The 16,118-nt window shown below is 52.5% G+C and overlaps 1 protein-coding gene across 1 annotated transcript in view; it reads left to right on the forward strand.

Moving 5' to 3' along the window:
- The first annotated feature begins 11,135 nt into the window (after window positions 1-11,135).
- The window catches only part of LOC141165481 (placenta-specific gene 8 protein-like), a 57,631-nt gene continuing 52,648 nt past the window's right edge, over window positions 11,136-16,118 (forward strand). Inside the window, exon 1 of the mRNA XM_073651085.1 lies at window positions 11,136-11,283. The gene's annotated coding sequence lies outside the window, so the exon portion shown is untranslated. The remainder of the gene's footprint in view (window positions 11,284-16,118) is intronic.

Genomic DNA, 16,118 nt, shown 5'->3' on the forward strand with positions numbered 1-16,118 from the left:
CCTCGTCCTGCTCTACTCTTGCTCACCGCTCCAGGCGGCCTCGTCCTGCTCTACTCTTGCTCACCGCTCCAGGCGGCCTCGTCCTGCTCTACTCTTGCTCACCGCTCTAGGCGGTCTCATCTTGCCCTGCTCTCGCTCACCACTCTGGGCGGCCTTACTCTGCTGTGTTTGTCCGCCACATCTGTGGTTCTGTTCCTGAGTCCCAGTGTGTACTGGGTCCTATCCCGCCTGTGTTCCTACCTGCTAGTGCCTCCCTGTCTGCACTCTAGCCGTGCTTGCCTGTACCCCCCTGCCTGCATACCCGCCTGCCTGCATACCAGTCGTGCCTGCCTATACTAACCAGTCTGTTCCTGTATTCCCCTGCATGGGTCAACAGCCGTGTCCGGGGTCTGTCCTGGAGTAGCACCCTGGTCGGATCGGGTGAATACCTAGTTACGCCCCTCCAGGCATTCACTCTCCGGCACGGTCCAGTGGAATCACACGCACACGCCGCTCAGCCCGGGCGTGTGCATTACAGCTTGTTCAGGCCATGGTTCCCGTTGAGCCCCACGGCCTTCGCTCTCTGAGACGTTTTCCAGCGAATACGTGCATTAAAAATAAATAAATACATTTTTTTTTCTCTAGCTGAGTTCCAGGCGAATTACGCACCCGTCCAGATGGATCTATCAGCTCTCGTTCCTGCGGATCCGCTACGTTACTATGGGGATCCAAGACAGAGTCGTGCATTTGTGGAGCAATGCATGCTACACTTCAAGTTCTACCCTCTTTGTTTTCCCACCGATCGGGTTAAGGTGGGATTCATGATGTCTTATCTAATGGGTGATGCCTTGGAATGGATCAACCCCCTATGGGAAGCACAGGATCCTATCCTCTTGGACCTTCAGGCCTTCCTGGTGGCCTTTCTAATGGTCTTCGATGATCCTAACCCGGAGGCTCCTGCTGAAGCTTCACTTCCCAATATCCCAGAGCAGCCCCGATGGGTAATGTGTGTGGATAGCGCAATAGTCCTCCAGCCCAAAGAGACTACTGCCCACCCAGAATCCTCACCGGGTGACTACGCTCTCCGGAATACTTCTCCCAACCTCAAGAGGCAGTCCAGACGTGCTAGACGTAGAGGCAAGCCGTCACGCCAGGGTCTGTCCTCCCTGAGACCTCCTGACCCCAACCTTGAAGTCCCTACTGAAGCTTCATCTCCCTGTATCCCGGAGAAGCCCCAACGGGTAATGTGCGTGGGTAGTGAACCAGTTCTCCTGCCCGAAGAGACTACTGCCCATGCAGACTCCACACAGGAGAACTTCCTGCACCCGGCATCAGATGCTTCACCCACTTTAACCAGTGTGCATGTCCAAGGATGCTCCGAAGCTGTGATTACCTCCGAGTCTGTGCACCTCTACTACCTGGCGGAGGACCCCCTGTTGCCTCCTGAATCCTCCGGGATACCACTCGATGACAAATGGAGAGAGACTTCTCTACACCCGGTACTCGATACTTTGTCCGCTCCGTCCTGTGAGCCTGACAATGGGTACCCCAAAGTGGTAGTTACCCCCGAGTCTCTACACCCCTCCAACCAGGCGGAGGACCTCCAGTTGTCTCCAGAACCCTTCGGGGTGCTACCTGGTAGCGAAAGGACAGAGACTCTCCTATACTCTGTACCTGATACCTCGCTCGCTTCGTCCAGTGAGTCCAACCTAGTGTACTCCGAAGCAGAGGTTACTCCCGAGTCTCTACACCCCTCCGACCAGCCGGAGGACCTCCAGTTGTCTCCAGAACCCTTTGGGGTGCCACCTGGTGGTGAATGGACAGAGACTTTCCTATATCCTGGATCTGATACCTCGCTTGCTTCGTCCAGTGAGTCCGATCTAGTGTACTCTAAAGCAGAGGTTACCCATGAGTCTCTACACACCTCTGACTAGGCGGAGGACCTCCAGTTGTCTCCAGAACCCTTTGGGGTGCCACCTGGAGGTGAATGGACAGAGACTTTCCTATACTCGGCACCCGATACCTCGCCTGCTTCGTCCAGTGAGTCCGACCTAGTGTACTCTGAAGCAGATGTTTTCCCCGAGCCTCTGCACTCTTCTGACCCGGTGGAGGACCTCCAGTTGTTTCCTGAATCCTCCGGGGTACCATCAGATAACAAAGAGACAGTGACTTTTTCTCACCCTGTACCTGATAACCCGTCTATTTCTTCCTGTGAGTTTGACAAGATGTACCTCGAAGCAGAGATTACCCCCAAGTCTCTGCTCCCCTCCAACCCAGTGGAGGACTTCCAGTTGTCTCCTGTACCCTCTGGGCTGCCACCTGAAAATATATGGAGAGAGTCTTCCTTGTGTGCTGTTCCTGGTACTCCACCCATTTCGTCTGTTGCTGAGGATGGCTCGATAGGAGGTAGCATCCTAGCTACCCAGAGGAGACCAGTTTTTCCGGTGGACAGTGGAAGTGATCTCCTTGTAGTGAAGGATTGGCCCTCGAATTCCCTGCGGAACATTCTGGCAGGCCTGAAGAAGAGGGGGCGTAAGGGGGGGGGTACTGTAACATACCTGGCGGCGTCCTTGCATAGTGGTCCATCTCCCACTGTGCAAGAGCGCGCACTTGATCTCCAGTCCAGAATGTCTCTCTGGCTTCCCTCCATGCTGTCTGTTTGCCTCTGTGTCTGCTGCTTAAGGGCGGCGCCCGATCACTTCCTGCTTTTTGTAGCTGCTGCAGGCACACCCCTTGTGCGTCCTCAGCCTATTGCTGTCTGTCACCTGGTATTTAACCCAGCTGCTCCAATTAACCCATGCCTGAGCATTGTGTTTCATTCAGTGTGCTCTTTCACTCTGAATGTGCCAGGTCCCTTTCTGTGTTTGCTTGCCTTTCTTGTAGGCTGTATTTCCAGTCCTGTCTGAACACGCTCCTAGCCTGTTCCTCCCGCCTTCTAGGGGCTGCATACCTAGACCCGCTCCTGTATCTTGCTACTGTGTCTGTATTTGTCTGTATACTCTTCTAGCCTGTTTTCCTGTGTTTCTCTATGTCCGTTCCTTTCCTTTTTCTGCAGAGTCTGAACTCGTACCTAACTCCTGCTTGTTGTCTCTGTACTCCTGTTTGTGAGTTTGTGGTCCACTCGCTACTTCACTGCTAGTACACTGTGGGTATCTGGCTCTGCCTTTCCCTTCCTGTCTGTTCCGTGTGAACAGAGCCCTGTCCCCCCTGCTCTGCCTTGCTCATCGCTCCGGCGGTTCTAGCCTGCCCTGCCTTGCTCACCGCTCCGGCGGTTCTAGCCAGCTCTGCCTTGCTCACTGCTCCGGCAGTCTTGCTCCGCTCTGATCCTTAGTTCACTGCTCTGGCGGTTCTAGCCTGCTCTGCCTTTGCTCACCGCTCCGGCGGTTCTAGCCTGCTCTGCCATTGCTCACCGCTCCGGCGGTTCTAGCCTGCTCTGCCTTTGCTCTCCGCTCCAGCGGTTCTAGCCTGCTCTGCCTTTGCTCACCGCTCCGGCGGTTCTAGACTGCTCTGCCTTTGCTCACCACTCTGGCGGTTCTAGCCTGCTCTGCCTTTGCTCACCGCTCCGGTGGTTCTAGCCTGCTCTGCCTTTGCTCACCGCTCCGGCGGTTCTAGCCTGCTCTGCCTTTGCTCACCGCTCTGGCGGTTCTAGCCTGCTCTGCCTTTGCTCACCGCTCTGGCGGTTCTAGCCTGCTCTGCCTTTGCTCACCGCTCCGGCGGTTCTAGCCTGCTCTGCCTTTGCTCAGCGCTCCGGCGGTTCTAGCCTGCTCTGCCTTTGCTCACCGCTCCAGGCGGCCTCGTCCTGCTGTACTCTTGCTCACCGCTCCAGGCGGCCTCGTCCTGCTCTACTCTTGCTCACTGCTCCAGGGGGTCTCGTCCTGCTCTACTCTTGCTCACCGCTCCAGGCGGTCTCGTCCTGCTCTACTCTTGCTCACCGCTCCAGGCGGTCTCGTCCTGCTCTACTCTTGCTCACCGCTCCAGGCGGCCTCGTCCTGCTCTACTCTTGCTCACCGCTCCAGGGGGTCTCGTCCTGCTCTACTCTTGCTCACTGCTCCAGGGGGTCTCGTCCTGCTCTACTCTTGCTCACCGCTCCAGGCGGTCTCGTCCTGCTCTACTCTTGCTCACCGCTCCAGGCGGTCTCGTCCTGCTCTACTCTTGCTCACCGCTCCAGGCGGTCTCGTCCTGCTCTACTCTTGCTCACCGCTCCAGGCGGCCTCGTCCTGCTCTACTCTCGCTCACCGCTCCAGGCTGCCTCGTCCTGCTCTACTCTCGCTCACCGCTCTAGGCGGTCTCATCTTGCCCTGCTCTCGCTCACCACTCTGGGCGGCCTTACTCTGCTGTGTTTGTCCGCCACATCTGTGGTTCTGTTCCTGAGTCCCAGTGTGTACTGGGTCCTATCCCGCCTGTGTTCCTACCTGCTAGTGCCTCCCTGTCTGCACTCTAGCCGTGCTTGCCTGTACCCCCCTGCCTGCATACCCGCCTGCCTGCATACCAGTCGTGCCTGCCTATACCCACCAGTCTGTGTGCCAGCCTAACCAGTCTGTTCCTGTATTCCCCTGTGTGGGTCAACAGCCGTGTCCGGGGTCTGTCCTGGAGTAGCACCTGGTCCCTCTGCTCGGTTCCTCCTGGGTGCACTGGCGTCGTATGCCGTCGTGCGACCCTGGTCGGATCGGGTGAATACCTAGTTACGCCCCTCCAGGCATTCACTCTCCGGCACGGTCCAGTGGAATCACACGCACACGCCGCTCAGCCCGGGCGTGTGCATTACAGTTGTCCACTACATTTACATTGATGACCTATCTTTATGATAGCTCTTCAATGTCTGATCGGCTGGGGTCCGACACCCGGCACCCCTGCTAATCAGCTGTTATTGGTGGCAGCGGTGGTGGCCGGCAGCCGGAAGTGCTTGCAAAGCTGGCCGTCAACTTGTAGTGGCCGGGGACTTGGTACTGCATATCTGCCTCCAATTCAAATCAATAGGAGGCGGATGTGTAGTACCCTGCGGTGACCACTACAAGTAGATGGCCTGCTCTGCAAACAAGTACATCCGGTGGCTGCCACCATCGATAGCAGTGGGTGTTGGACCCCGGCCAATCAGACATTGATGACGTATACTACGAATAGGCCATCAATGTAAAAGTAGTGGACAACCCCTTTAAGGAGGTGGATAAATAGACTAGAGAAAAGATGGAGGAGGTGGAGCAGAAGAATATAAGAGATGAAAGAAGTGGAGAGAAACCCAAAGTTAAAGAAATTGCTGAGAAGATGAAGAAGGAGAAAAAAAGAAGATTGGTGAAAATGAGGGGAGATGCTAGAAGAGGAGGAGCATTAGAAGAATGAGATGAAGGACAGAGAGGAAAAAACAGGAGGAATGAGGAGGAGAAGAAGGAAAATTCTGAAAATGTGTGGGAGGAGGAATGGAAGGAAGATATTAGAAGAATCAGGGGAAGAAGGAGAAGTAAAAGAAGGGAACAAAGAGAAGTTGATAGAAGAAGAAAAGAAGAATTATGTGGAGCATCAGGAAAAGGACAAAAAGGAAAAGGAGAATGAAGAAAAAATGAAGGAGGTGGAGAATAAGCGGATAAAAGAGGTAGTGAAGGATAGAGAAGTTGAAGGATGAGAAGAATGAGAATGAGGAGGAGAAATGTGGAATAGAAGGAGGTGAATGAGGTGAAGATGAAGGAAGAATAGAACGAGAATCTGAGGAAAAAAATTTGAATGATGAAAAAATGGAGTAAAGGTGAAGGAAGAAGAGAAGAAATTAAATCCTTGGGGGAAAAGAAAAGGGAAGATGATGGAGAACTTGGGGGAATAAGGAGAAGATGTAGGAGTACAGGGAGAAAATGAAGTAGGAAGAGAAAGTGTAGAAGAAAATAAAAGATTTAAAAAGAGTGTGTGGGAGATGAAGAGAGGAGGAGATTAAGAAGAGAGGGGGATGAGGGAGGAGATGTAGAAGTGTGAGGGGAGAGGAAGGAAGAGATGAGGCGGGAGATGAGGGAGAAGATGAGGGGGGAGACGAGGGAGGAGATGAAGAAGATGGGGGAGGAGATGAGGAAGAGGGGGTGAGACAAGAGAGGAGATGAAGACTAAGGGGTGAGTAAGGAGAGGATGAAGTAGAGGGGAGAGGAAATGTTGAAGAGGGGTGAGACAAAGGAGGAGATGAGGAGTAGGGGGTGAGTAAGGAGAAGATGAAGTAGAGGGGAGAGGAAATGTAGAAGAGGGGTGAGACGAAGGAGGAGATGAAGAGTAGGGGGTGAGTAAGGAGAAGATGAAGTAGAGGGGGAGGAGATGTAGAAGAAGGGGGAGATGAGGGAGGAGATGAAGGTGAAAAAGTGAAGGAGACAGGGGAGGAGAAGAAGGATGGGTGAGATGAGTGAGGTAATGAAGAAAAGGAGATGTGGAAGGAGATGAAGAAGAGGGGTGAGAAAGGGAGGAGATAAAGAAGGGGGGACAGGAGGGAAGAGATGAAGAAGGGAGGAGAGAGGATGGAGGAGATGAGGAAGAGTAGGGGAGATGAGGGAGGAGCGGAAGAAGATTGAGGGGAAAGGAAGGAGAAGATTAAGTACAGGGGGAGGAGATTAAGAAGAGGGAGTGGAGGAGATGAAGAAAAGGGGTGAGAGAGGGGAGGAGATAAAGAAAAGTGGGAGAACTAGGGGGAGGCGATGAAGAAGAGGGGGAAATGAGAGAGAAGATAAAGAAGACGGGGAGGAAGGAGATGAAGAAGTGGGGTGAGAGGGGAGGAGATGAAGGAGAGGGGGGGGGAGAACATGAAGAAGAGGGGGGGAGTCGAAGGTGCCTTCTGGGAAAAGCGAAGAGTCTCCTTCAGCTAGAAGATCGTTGGGTACAGCCAGGACCAGCTGCTTGGAAAGCATCGCATTTGTTTAATTTGTTTATCCTAGGGTATCACAAGAAAGAAGACAGACATCAAGTCAGCAGACAAGTGGAGGCAAGTGACCAAAAGAAGCAAGAAGACCATAGAGACACCATCAACCACACAACTGAGAAACAGATTCCAAGGACTTGTGGAGGACGAAGATGGCACACCTAAGGATGAGGCACTACCAGCAAGCAAAAAAGAAAAGAGTACCCAGAAACACCCAGAAGCGACAAGAAAAAGGACAGCCAAGAAGGGAAGAAGAGTGGTGGTGGTGGGAGACTCACTACTGAGAGGAACAGAAGCAGCTATCTGCAGACCGGACATAACCGCAAGAGAAGTATGCTGCCTCCCAGGGGCGAAGATCAAGGATGTTACCGATAGGATACCGAAGCTCATCAGCTCCAAGGATGTCCACCCATTTCTTCTGATACATGTTGGCACCAATGACACGGCAAAGAAGGACCTACCGACAATCTGCAAGGACTTTGAAGCATTGGGGAAGAAAGTAAAAGAACTGGATGCGCAGGTAGTTTTTTCTTCTATCCTTCCAGTAGACGGGCATGGCGTCAGGAGGTGGAACAGGATCCTTGATGTGAACAGCTGGCTGAGACGATGGTGCAGACAACAAGGATTTGGATTCCTGGACCACGGTGTGAATTACCTCTATGACGGACTCCTTGCCAGAGACGGACTACACCTCAACAAACCCGGGAAACACACATTCGCCAGGAGACTCGCAACACTCATCAGGAGGGCGTTAAACTAGAAGAAGAGGGGATGGGAAGAAAAACGCCGGACACGAACATGCGACCAGAGAACATACTAATGAAAGATATGAAGTGCGACAAAGAAGGTCCAAGACAAGATGCTTGGAAGGGAGGTAAGAAAATTTCTAATACAATCCACAGGGAGAAGATTGGAACAAAACAAAATCGTGTAAACTGCGTGCTAGCAAATGCCAGAAGCCTGACAAACAAGATGGATGAACTGGAAGCAGAAATATCTACAGGTAACTATGACATAGTGGGAATAACCGAGACATGGTTAGATGAAAGCTATGACTGGGCAGTTAACTTACAGGGTTACAGTCTGTTTAGCAGGGATCGAATAAGTCGGAAAGGGGGTGGAGTCTGTCTATATGTAAAGACGTGTCTAAAGCCTACAATACGGGAGGATGTATGGGAGGGAAATGAGGAGGTCGAGTCCTTATGGGTGGAGATACATGGGGCAAAAAACAATAATAAAATTATCATAGGAGTCTGTTATAAACCACCAAATATAGCAGAAGCCACGGAAAGTCTATTAATGAGACAAATAGACGAAGTAGCAAAAAATAACCAGGTGATTATTATGGGGGACTTCAACTACCCCGATATAGACTGGGAAACCGAAAGCTGTAGATCTCAGAAAGGAAACAGGCTTCTGTCAATTATCAAAGACAATTATTTGTCACAACTTGTGCAGGAACCAACTAGAGGGACGGCCCTTTTAGACTTAATATTAACTAACAGGCCAGACAGAATAACTGAGGTGCAGGTCGGGGGGCACCTGGGAAATAGTGACCCCAACATTATACAATTCCACATGTGCTTCAGTAGGTGCCCAGCAAGGGAGTCACAAAAACACTGAACTTCAGCTAAGAGATGCCCTTCACCTTATAGACTGGAATAGGATCTTCAGTAATAGGAGCACGGATAGAAAATGGGAAATTTTCAAAACAGTCCTACATAGTCACTGTAGAAGGTCCATACCTTATGGGAATAAAAGGGCTAGGAATAGGAGGAAGCCAATGTGGCTACATAAGGACGTCAAGAGGGCAATGAAAAACAAAAAAAGGGCTTTCGGTAAACTTAAAGAAGAAGGCAGCGAGGAAGCGCTAATATCTTATAGGGAAAAAAACAAAATCTGTAAGAAACAAATAAGAATAGCAAAAGAGGAGACAGAGAGACTAATTGCCAAGGAAAGTAAAACGAATCCCAAACTGTTCTGTAACTCTATAAACAGTAAAAGGAGTAAAACTGATGGCGTTGGCCCATTGAAAAATAACCTGGGTAAAATCATAGAGGGCGATGAGGGTAAAGCGAACCTACTCAATAGCTTCTTCTCCACTGTTCTCACAAAAGAAAACTATTTATCGGAGGAAATGCAGAGTGATAAAGTAAACCCTCCGCTAAATATCACCCACCTAACCCAGGAGGAAGTTCAGAAACGCCTAAATAATATCAAAATAGACAAGTCACCAGGCCCAGATGACATACACCCCCGGGTACTAAAAGAATTAAGTAATGTGATAGACAGGCCGCTGTATCTTATATTCAAGCACTCTTTATGGACAGGGACTGTCCCACTAGACTGGCGCCAAGCAAATGTGGCACCAATATTCAAAAAGGGGTCTAAAAGTGACCCTGGGAACTATAGAGCAGTCAGCTTAACGTCTGCTGTGGGTAAATTGTTTGAAGGATTTCTTAGAGATGCTATTGTAGAATATCTTAATGATAATAACTGTCTAACTCCATATCAACATGGATTCATGAGGGATCGCTCCTGATGGCCTTCTACGAGGAGGTGAGCTCACAGCTGGACCGGGGAGAGTCAGTGGATGTTGTAGACCTTGACTTCTCCAAAGCGTTTGATACCGTGCCACACAAAAGGTTGGTCGATAAAATGAGAATGCTTGGTCTGGGGGATAATGTGTGCAAGTGGGTAAATAGCTGGCTGAGTGATAGAAAGCAGAGGGTGGTTATCAATGGAGTAAGCTCAGGGGGTGTCAGGGTTACTAGCGGGGGGCCTCAAGGGTCTGTCTTGGGCCCTATATTATTTAATATATTTATTAATGATCTAGTGGAAGGGTTACATAGTAAAATAGCAATATTTGCAGATGATACTAAACTTTGTAAAGTAGTTAATACAGATGAGGATAGGGCACAGCTACAGGAGGATTTAGATAAATTGGGGAGTTGGGCCAAAAAATGGCAAATGGGGTTCAATGCCGATAAATGTAAGGTCATGCACATGGGAAAGAAAAACAGCAGTCACCCATACATATTAAATGGGAAACCATTGGGGAAATCTGACATGGAGAAGGACCTGGGCGTCTTGGTTAATAGCAAATTAAATTGGAGTGCCCAGTGTCAGGCAGCAGCTACGAAGGCAAATAGAGTCATGGCATGCATCAGAAGAGGAATAGGGGCATATGATGAGAACATTGTTCTTCCTCTGTATAAAGCGCTGGTAAGGCCGCACTTAGAATATTGTGCACAGTTCTGGGCTCCGGGGCTCAGGAAAGACATATTGGAGCTAGAGAGGGTACAAAGGAGGGCGACTAAGGTAATAAAGGGAATGGAGGGGCTAGAATACCCAGAGAGGTTGTCAAAATTAGGCCTATTTACATTGGAAAAGAGAAGGCTTAGGGGAGACCTCCTAAACATGTATAAATACATCAGGGGGCAGTACAGAGATCTCTCCCATGACCTGTTTATACCAAGGATGGTGACAAAGACGAGGGGGCACACTATGCGTCTGGAGGAAAGGAGGTTCCTGCACCAGCATAGAAGGGGATTCTTTACGGTCAGAGCCGTGAGACTCTGGAACTCTCTGGGAGAGGAAGTGGTGATGTCCAACTCACTTAATGAGTTCAAGAGAGGCCTGGACGCCTTTCTTGAGAACAATAAAATTACATCTTATGCTTAGTGATAGTTAATTAATCCAGGGATTTAATCTTACTGCCAGATTGGTGTCGGGAAGTGAATTTTTCCTCAATGATGTAAATTGGCCTCTACCGCATGGTACAGGAATAGCGGAATAGCTGCAGTGCACAAGAAATAGGCTGAACTGGATGGACGCTTGTCTTTTTTCGGCCTTATAAACTATGTAACTATGAAGGAAGAGATGAAGACTTAGTATATAAAAGTGTACAATACAGAAATAAAACTGGTACATGGTGCAAAAGAATGAGTGGGAAAGGGGAAATTTGGAGGACAAAAACTGCTCGGGGAGAATGTGATTGATGAACCGTGGTCTTCCATATTACTATTGTCCTGTCCATCATCCAGAGCTGAGATCCCCAATACATGGTGATGTGACCTGTCATTGGGGTGCATGTGGTGGACACATTGCTATGGAGGAGTGTATGGGTGACATATGGATGGAGGGTATTGCGGTGTAGATGGGAGACCCTATTATGTGGGTGTTTGGTGGTCTCCGCAGTAATATTCGGGCTGTGCCCTGTGTTTCTGGATCCTGCAGGGAGCACAGCGTTGGTTTGTAGTTTTTGGCATTGAGGTTTGTGCACAGGAACAGACACATCTGCCGAGGGGAGGGATGTGCCCCAGGAAATTAGGAGGGGAGATGAGAAATGAAACTGAGTGCAGGCACATGTGACGGAGACAGATCCCATCATCAGCCAGAGAGGAGACCACCAGACAGAGAAGGTAAGAGACCCCACTACAGGTGGCCAAAATATGTCACCAGACCAAGAGGTTACAGTCCATCAGTTATATTACACGTCTGTATATCATAGATCAGACTCCTGTATATTACACACCTGGACAAGATTGGTGGTCCCTTCTGGTAAAGTAAGGACACCCCCACTAGTCACTGAAGTAACGGGACACTGACAGAAGTGATTGTCAATGTGACTTTCCTGACTATCAATAACCAGGATCAGACTTTGCGTTTTTGCTTTCTGACACTCGGCAGCACATTTCTCTCCAGATTGCCAGGATAGTCCTGAGATTTCATTGTACCCTGCACAGATTCAGGACCCCTGTGCCAGATGCAGCAGAGCCCCCCAGAACGTAACCATATGTGTGACCAATATTAGAGGAGAGCACCAGCTACATGTGACGCGCCCCCTGGGCCATATTCTTTAGGGGGAATATCCGGAGCCGGATCAGATGGGGGTTGTAGTCTTCCGAGTGGCTGTGACCCGGTCCGTGCCCAGGGTGTCAAACTCAGTTGTATGTGGCAGTCCTACAGATGTTATAAAGTTCTTTATTGTCGACTACGCCACCCGTTGTATTGCGGTCACTATGGCCGCCGCTGCAGCAGGGTCCACTGAGGCTGATGGTGTAGGTGCAGCTTTTGGTGGTATAACCCCCAACGGGTGGGGTATAGCCTCAGGGGGTCAGGTGCAGAGGATGGGGGTTGTGGTGGTGCAGCATAGATGTTAAAGGAAGACAGAGTCGGGTTGTGCAGTTTAGGGTATTTACTCACTGCTGATGTTCCGGTCACTCCAGCTTCAAGTGACCTCCCGAGCCGTGCTGCATCCACCAGGTCCTGGATCCAGCCAACCCCCAAGCGAGTCCGGAGCGTGACCCTGAGCTCTCCTTCTGTCCTTTCTCTGGCCGTCCCCACTATTGATCCACCCAGGTCCAGCTCCCTCGGGCCTTCTGTTGGGTGACCCTTGGCCTTGGGTTCCCTGACCCTCCACGTGGTATGCCTTCGTGGTGGATGTGGTGGGTGGCCGTGGCAGACGCTGCCCACGGCCTCCGGTCTCTGGCTGGGGTGTGTTTTTGCCCCCACCAGCTTGGGTTCCGGTACCCTAATGCCGACTCTTCACCCGGGGATTGGATTTGGGGTCTCAGAGTCCTCTCTTCTGTTTCCCCCTCTGGGTCTCTCTGGCTTTCTCCTCTCTCTCTCTCTTGGGCTGCTCTGCTCCTCTGCTTCTTACTCTGACAGACTGACCCTGTTCTTTGATGGTGCCCACCTTATATACACCCTCTATGTGTGAGCTCAGGTGACCAGCACCCAATGAGCTCCTATCTTTACCCAGGCTGCTCCCCCTATCTGCCCCTACACTACTTGGGATGTACCACCCCCCTCCCACTCCAGCCAGGAACAGACTCGGTCGTACCTGCACATTTCTAAGTGGGAGTACCGTCGGCCTGTTCCTCGGAAATGGGATGTGTGTAGTGCATGCAGCCTACCGAGCTCAGTTCCACACTCCATCCTTACCCGGGAGTGGAATATCACACCTCTGGATTGAGGTGCAATACCCCTGTAGCAGCCGAATCCTCAGGGTGCTACATTCCCCCCTGGTAAATCACAGCACGTCCTCGGGCTGTAAGACATAACATCCACAAACATACATTTTTTTTTCATAAACATAAACATAATAAAACATCATATAAAACTTTTCATATAATCATTCTCGTCGCCTCAGGCTCCTCCTCCGGTCACTGTGCAACGTGTGACCGGGTAAAGTGCGACAGTCTCTCTGGAAAACTGGTTTTCCTATAAAACCGGTAGGGGGCGCTTTAGGACGCGCAACTATATACAGGGATATGGCCGCTCTCAGTCCTCGGCCAGTGGGATTTAGGGGTTAAACGGGTAACAGTTCACACTTGCTGGTCCCAACGGGGACTATTTTTAGCAACAGCAACAGTTTCAGTTTCAGTTTATGGTGCCCCGACGGGCAACTATATACAGCTCCTGCTTCGCTGTACTTAACGACGGCGTCCTCCTGCTCTTTCTTTATTGTTACCTTTGGCTCTAGTTTCAGACCCGTCCGGGTCCTCTTGTTCTTCCTCCTCACACCGCAGCTCTTCCTCCGTCAGACGATGCACATGGAGGGCGTAGGGTCCTTTGGCACACTTGTGCCGGGTGAAGGTGACCTCGTCCCCGATGTAAAGGTCACGACCTCTGTGTCCCTCCGGTAGGTGGGACTCAACGTCTCTCCTGGTCACGAAGACGTCGCCTAGGGTGCGGTGGTCTCGGATGAAGCCCCACCCATGCTGCATATTAAACTTTATCACAGTCCCGGTGGTGCGGGGACTATGCGCTGCACGGGGGTCTCTCCTGGCCCGGCTCTTCTGCTCCGCGCTCCTTACTTGAGCTTGCTGTTCCCGGACCCGCCTCTCTCTCCGCTCCCTCTCAAAGTCCTCGAGCTGTTGGCGGCAGCACTCAGCACGCTCCGCTGCAGCTGCCCGAGTCTCTTGAGTGAACCCCATGAGATCTTCTCCGGTGGGGTCCCACTCGAACTGCGCTTCTGCTAGCGGGGGCGAGATCCTCTTTACGGGCTTTGGAGCCGGGATCAGGGGTTCATCCAGGGGTCTCTCTCTCCGGAGTCGGGGATGGTGGAACTCCGGTGGCCATATAAATGGCTGCCCATCCGGGCACGTATGCTGGGCGTACAGGTCCTCTCCCAGATGCGGCACTTTAGGTCTTATGGGCGCGGTGGTGTTAGCGCCCGGGTTGCCCGGGCCTTGCGGCCAGGCCTGGGGTATCTGGAAGGTGAAGGGCACCGTAAGGACGGCGGCGCCCTGGGCTACTTGGCCCTGCGACCAGGCCGGGGGCTCCGAGGAGGTAGGGGGCGCTGTTGGTATTGCGGCGCCCGGGGGTACTAGGCCTTGCGACCAGGCTGGTGGTACTTCCTGCTTGGTCACGCCCGGGGTCGAGGCGTGTGACGTCACAGGGGTCGCGGCTCCCGTTTGAGGCCTAGTCTGCGGCGGTGACGTTGCAGCGATGGGCACGGCAGGATAGACTTCGGGCTCTGCGACGGGGAGCTGGGGCAGGTTCGCGGTTTCCCGGTTTGGGGTATAGACGTCCCCTTTACCTGCCTCCACTCGTTCGGCTCCCTTCTCGGCGCCGTCTCCGGCCTTCAGTCCTCCCGCGCCATCCTCAGAGGCGGTCGGTCTCCTCGTCTTGGGTGGCGTGCTCCGCTGACAGGTCTCGGTCTGCTGGGCCATCTCACGGCTCCACTCCGCCAACGTCTCTCGCTGCACCCGGGCCATCCTCCTTGCGAGGCCCTCCAGAGCGGTCTGCGCACACTCCCGGTCTCGGGGGAGCTGTGCTAGGACCTCCACTAGGCCTAGTGGGGTCGTTGTTTCCAGCAGGCTCCTGACCAACGGGTCGGTGCTGCTCTGCTCTCCCTCCTCTGTTTCTAGCAGGCTCCTGGCCAACGGGCCGGTGCTGCTCTGCTTTCTCGCCATCTCCGGGTAAGCTCCTCCGATATTCTTCTCCCGGCTTCTTGCCTCCGGGTGCGCTCGCTCTAGACTGCTCCAGGCGGCACCCATCTTTGTTCTCTCCTTTCGTCTCCTCCCACCTCGAGGGCGGTCCCGGGGCCACTTGGTGATTGTCAGCTCCAGGGGCTGTTCTTTCACGCTGACAGACACCTCTAGCATCACAGTCTCTGTTGGTGGGGGCGGTTTCCACTTTTGGCGCCATTTTCGGTCCTGGCCCACGATGGGAGGTGGCCTCTCGCCACCCTCTGGCACGCCCATAATGGCGTCCGCTCTTCCAAGGCGGGAAACCTTTGGAAATGGCGGGAATCGTCTCCCAGTGGCGGGAAACTCTGCAGATGGCGGGAAAAAGCTGTTAATGGCGGACAACCGGCGGGAATCGACCTGTGATGGAGTCCGATGGCATGGACCCTCCGGAACCGACAGGAGACTTCTTTTTGAGGTAAACTCGTTCTTTTCTTCAGGCACGCAGTACCCGGGTGTTGCGGGCACGTAATCCTGCCGACTACGCCAAAGTTGACGCGCCCCCTGGGCCATATTCTTTAGGGGGAATATCCGGAGCCGGATCAGATGGGAGTTGTAGTCTTCCGAGTGGCTGTGACCCGGTCCGTGCCCAGGGTGTCAAACTCAGTTGTATGTGGCAGTCCTACAGATGTTATAAAGTTCTTTATTGTCGACTACGCCACCCGTTGTATTGCGGTCACTATGGCCGCCGCTGCAGCAGGGTCCGCTGAGGCTGATGGTGTAGGTGCAGCTTTTGGTGGTATAACCCCCAACGGGTGGGGTATAGCCTCAGGGGGTCAGGTGCAGAGGATGGGGGTTGTGGTGGTGCAGCATAGATGTTAAAGGAAGACAGAGTCGGGTTGTGCAGTTTAGGGTATTTACTCACTGCTGATGTTCCGGTCACTCCAGCTTCAAGTGACCTCCCTAGCCGTGCTGCTTCCACCAGGTCCTGGATCCAGCCAACCCCCAAACAAGTCCGGAGCGTGACCCTGAGCTCTCCTTCTGTCCTTTCTCTGGCCGTCCCCACTATTGATCCACCCAGGTCCAGCTCCCTCGGGCCTTCTGTTGGGAGACCCTTGGCCTTGGGTTCCCTGACCCTCCACGTGGTATGCCTTCGGGGTGGATGTGGTGGGTGGCCGTGGCAGACGCTGCCCACGGCCTCCGGTCTCTGGCTGGGGTGTGTTTTTGCCCCCACCAGCTTGGGTTCCGGTACCCTAATGCCGACTCTTCACCCGTGGATTGGATTTGGGGTCTCAGAGTCCTCTCTTCTGTTTCCCCCTCTGGGTCTCTCTGGCTTTCTC

The sequence above is a fragment of the Phyllobates terribilis genome, unplaced genomic scaffold (genome assembly GCF_046119375.1).
Source record: "Phyllobates terribilis strain yellow unplaced genomic scaffold, ASM4611937v1 Scaffold_11__3_contigs__length_659146591, whole genome shotgun sequence".
Taxonomy (NCBI): Eukaryota; Metazoa; Chordata; class Amphibia; order Anura; family Dendrobatidae; genus Phyllobates; species Phyllobates terribilis.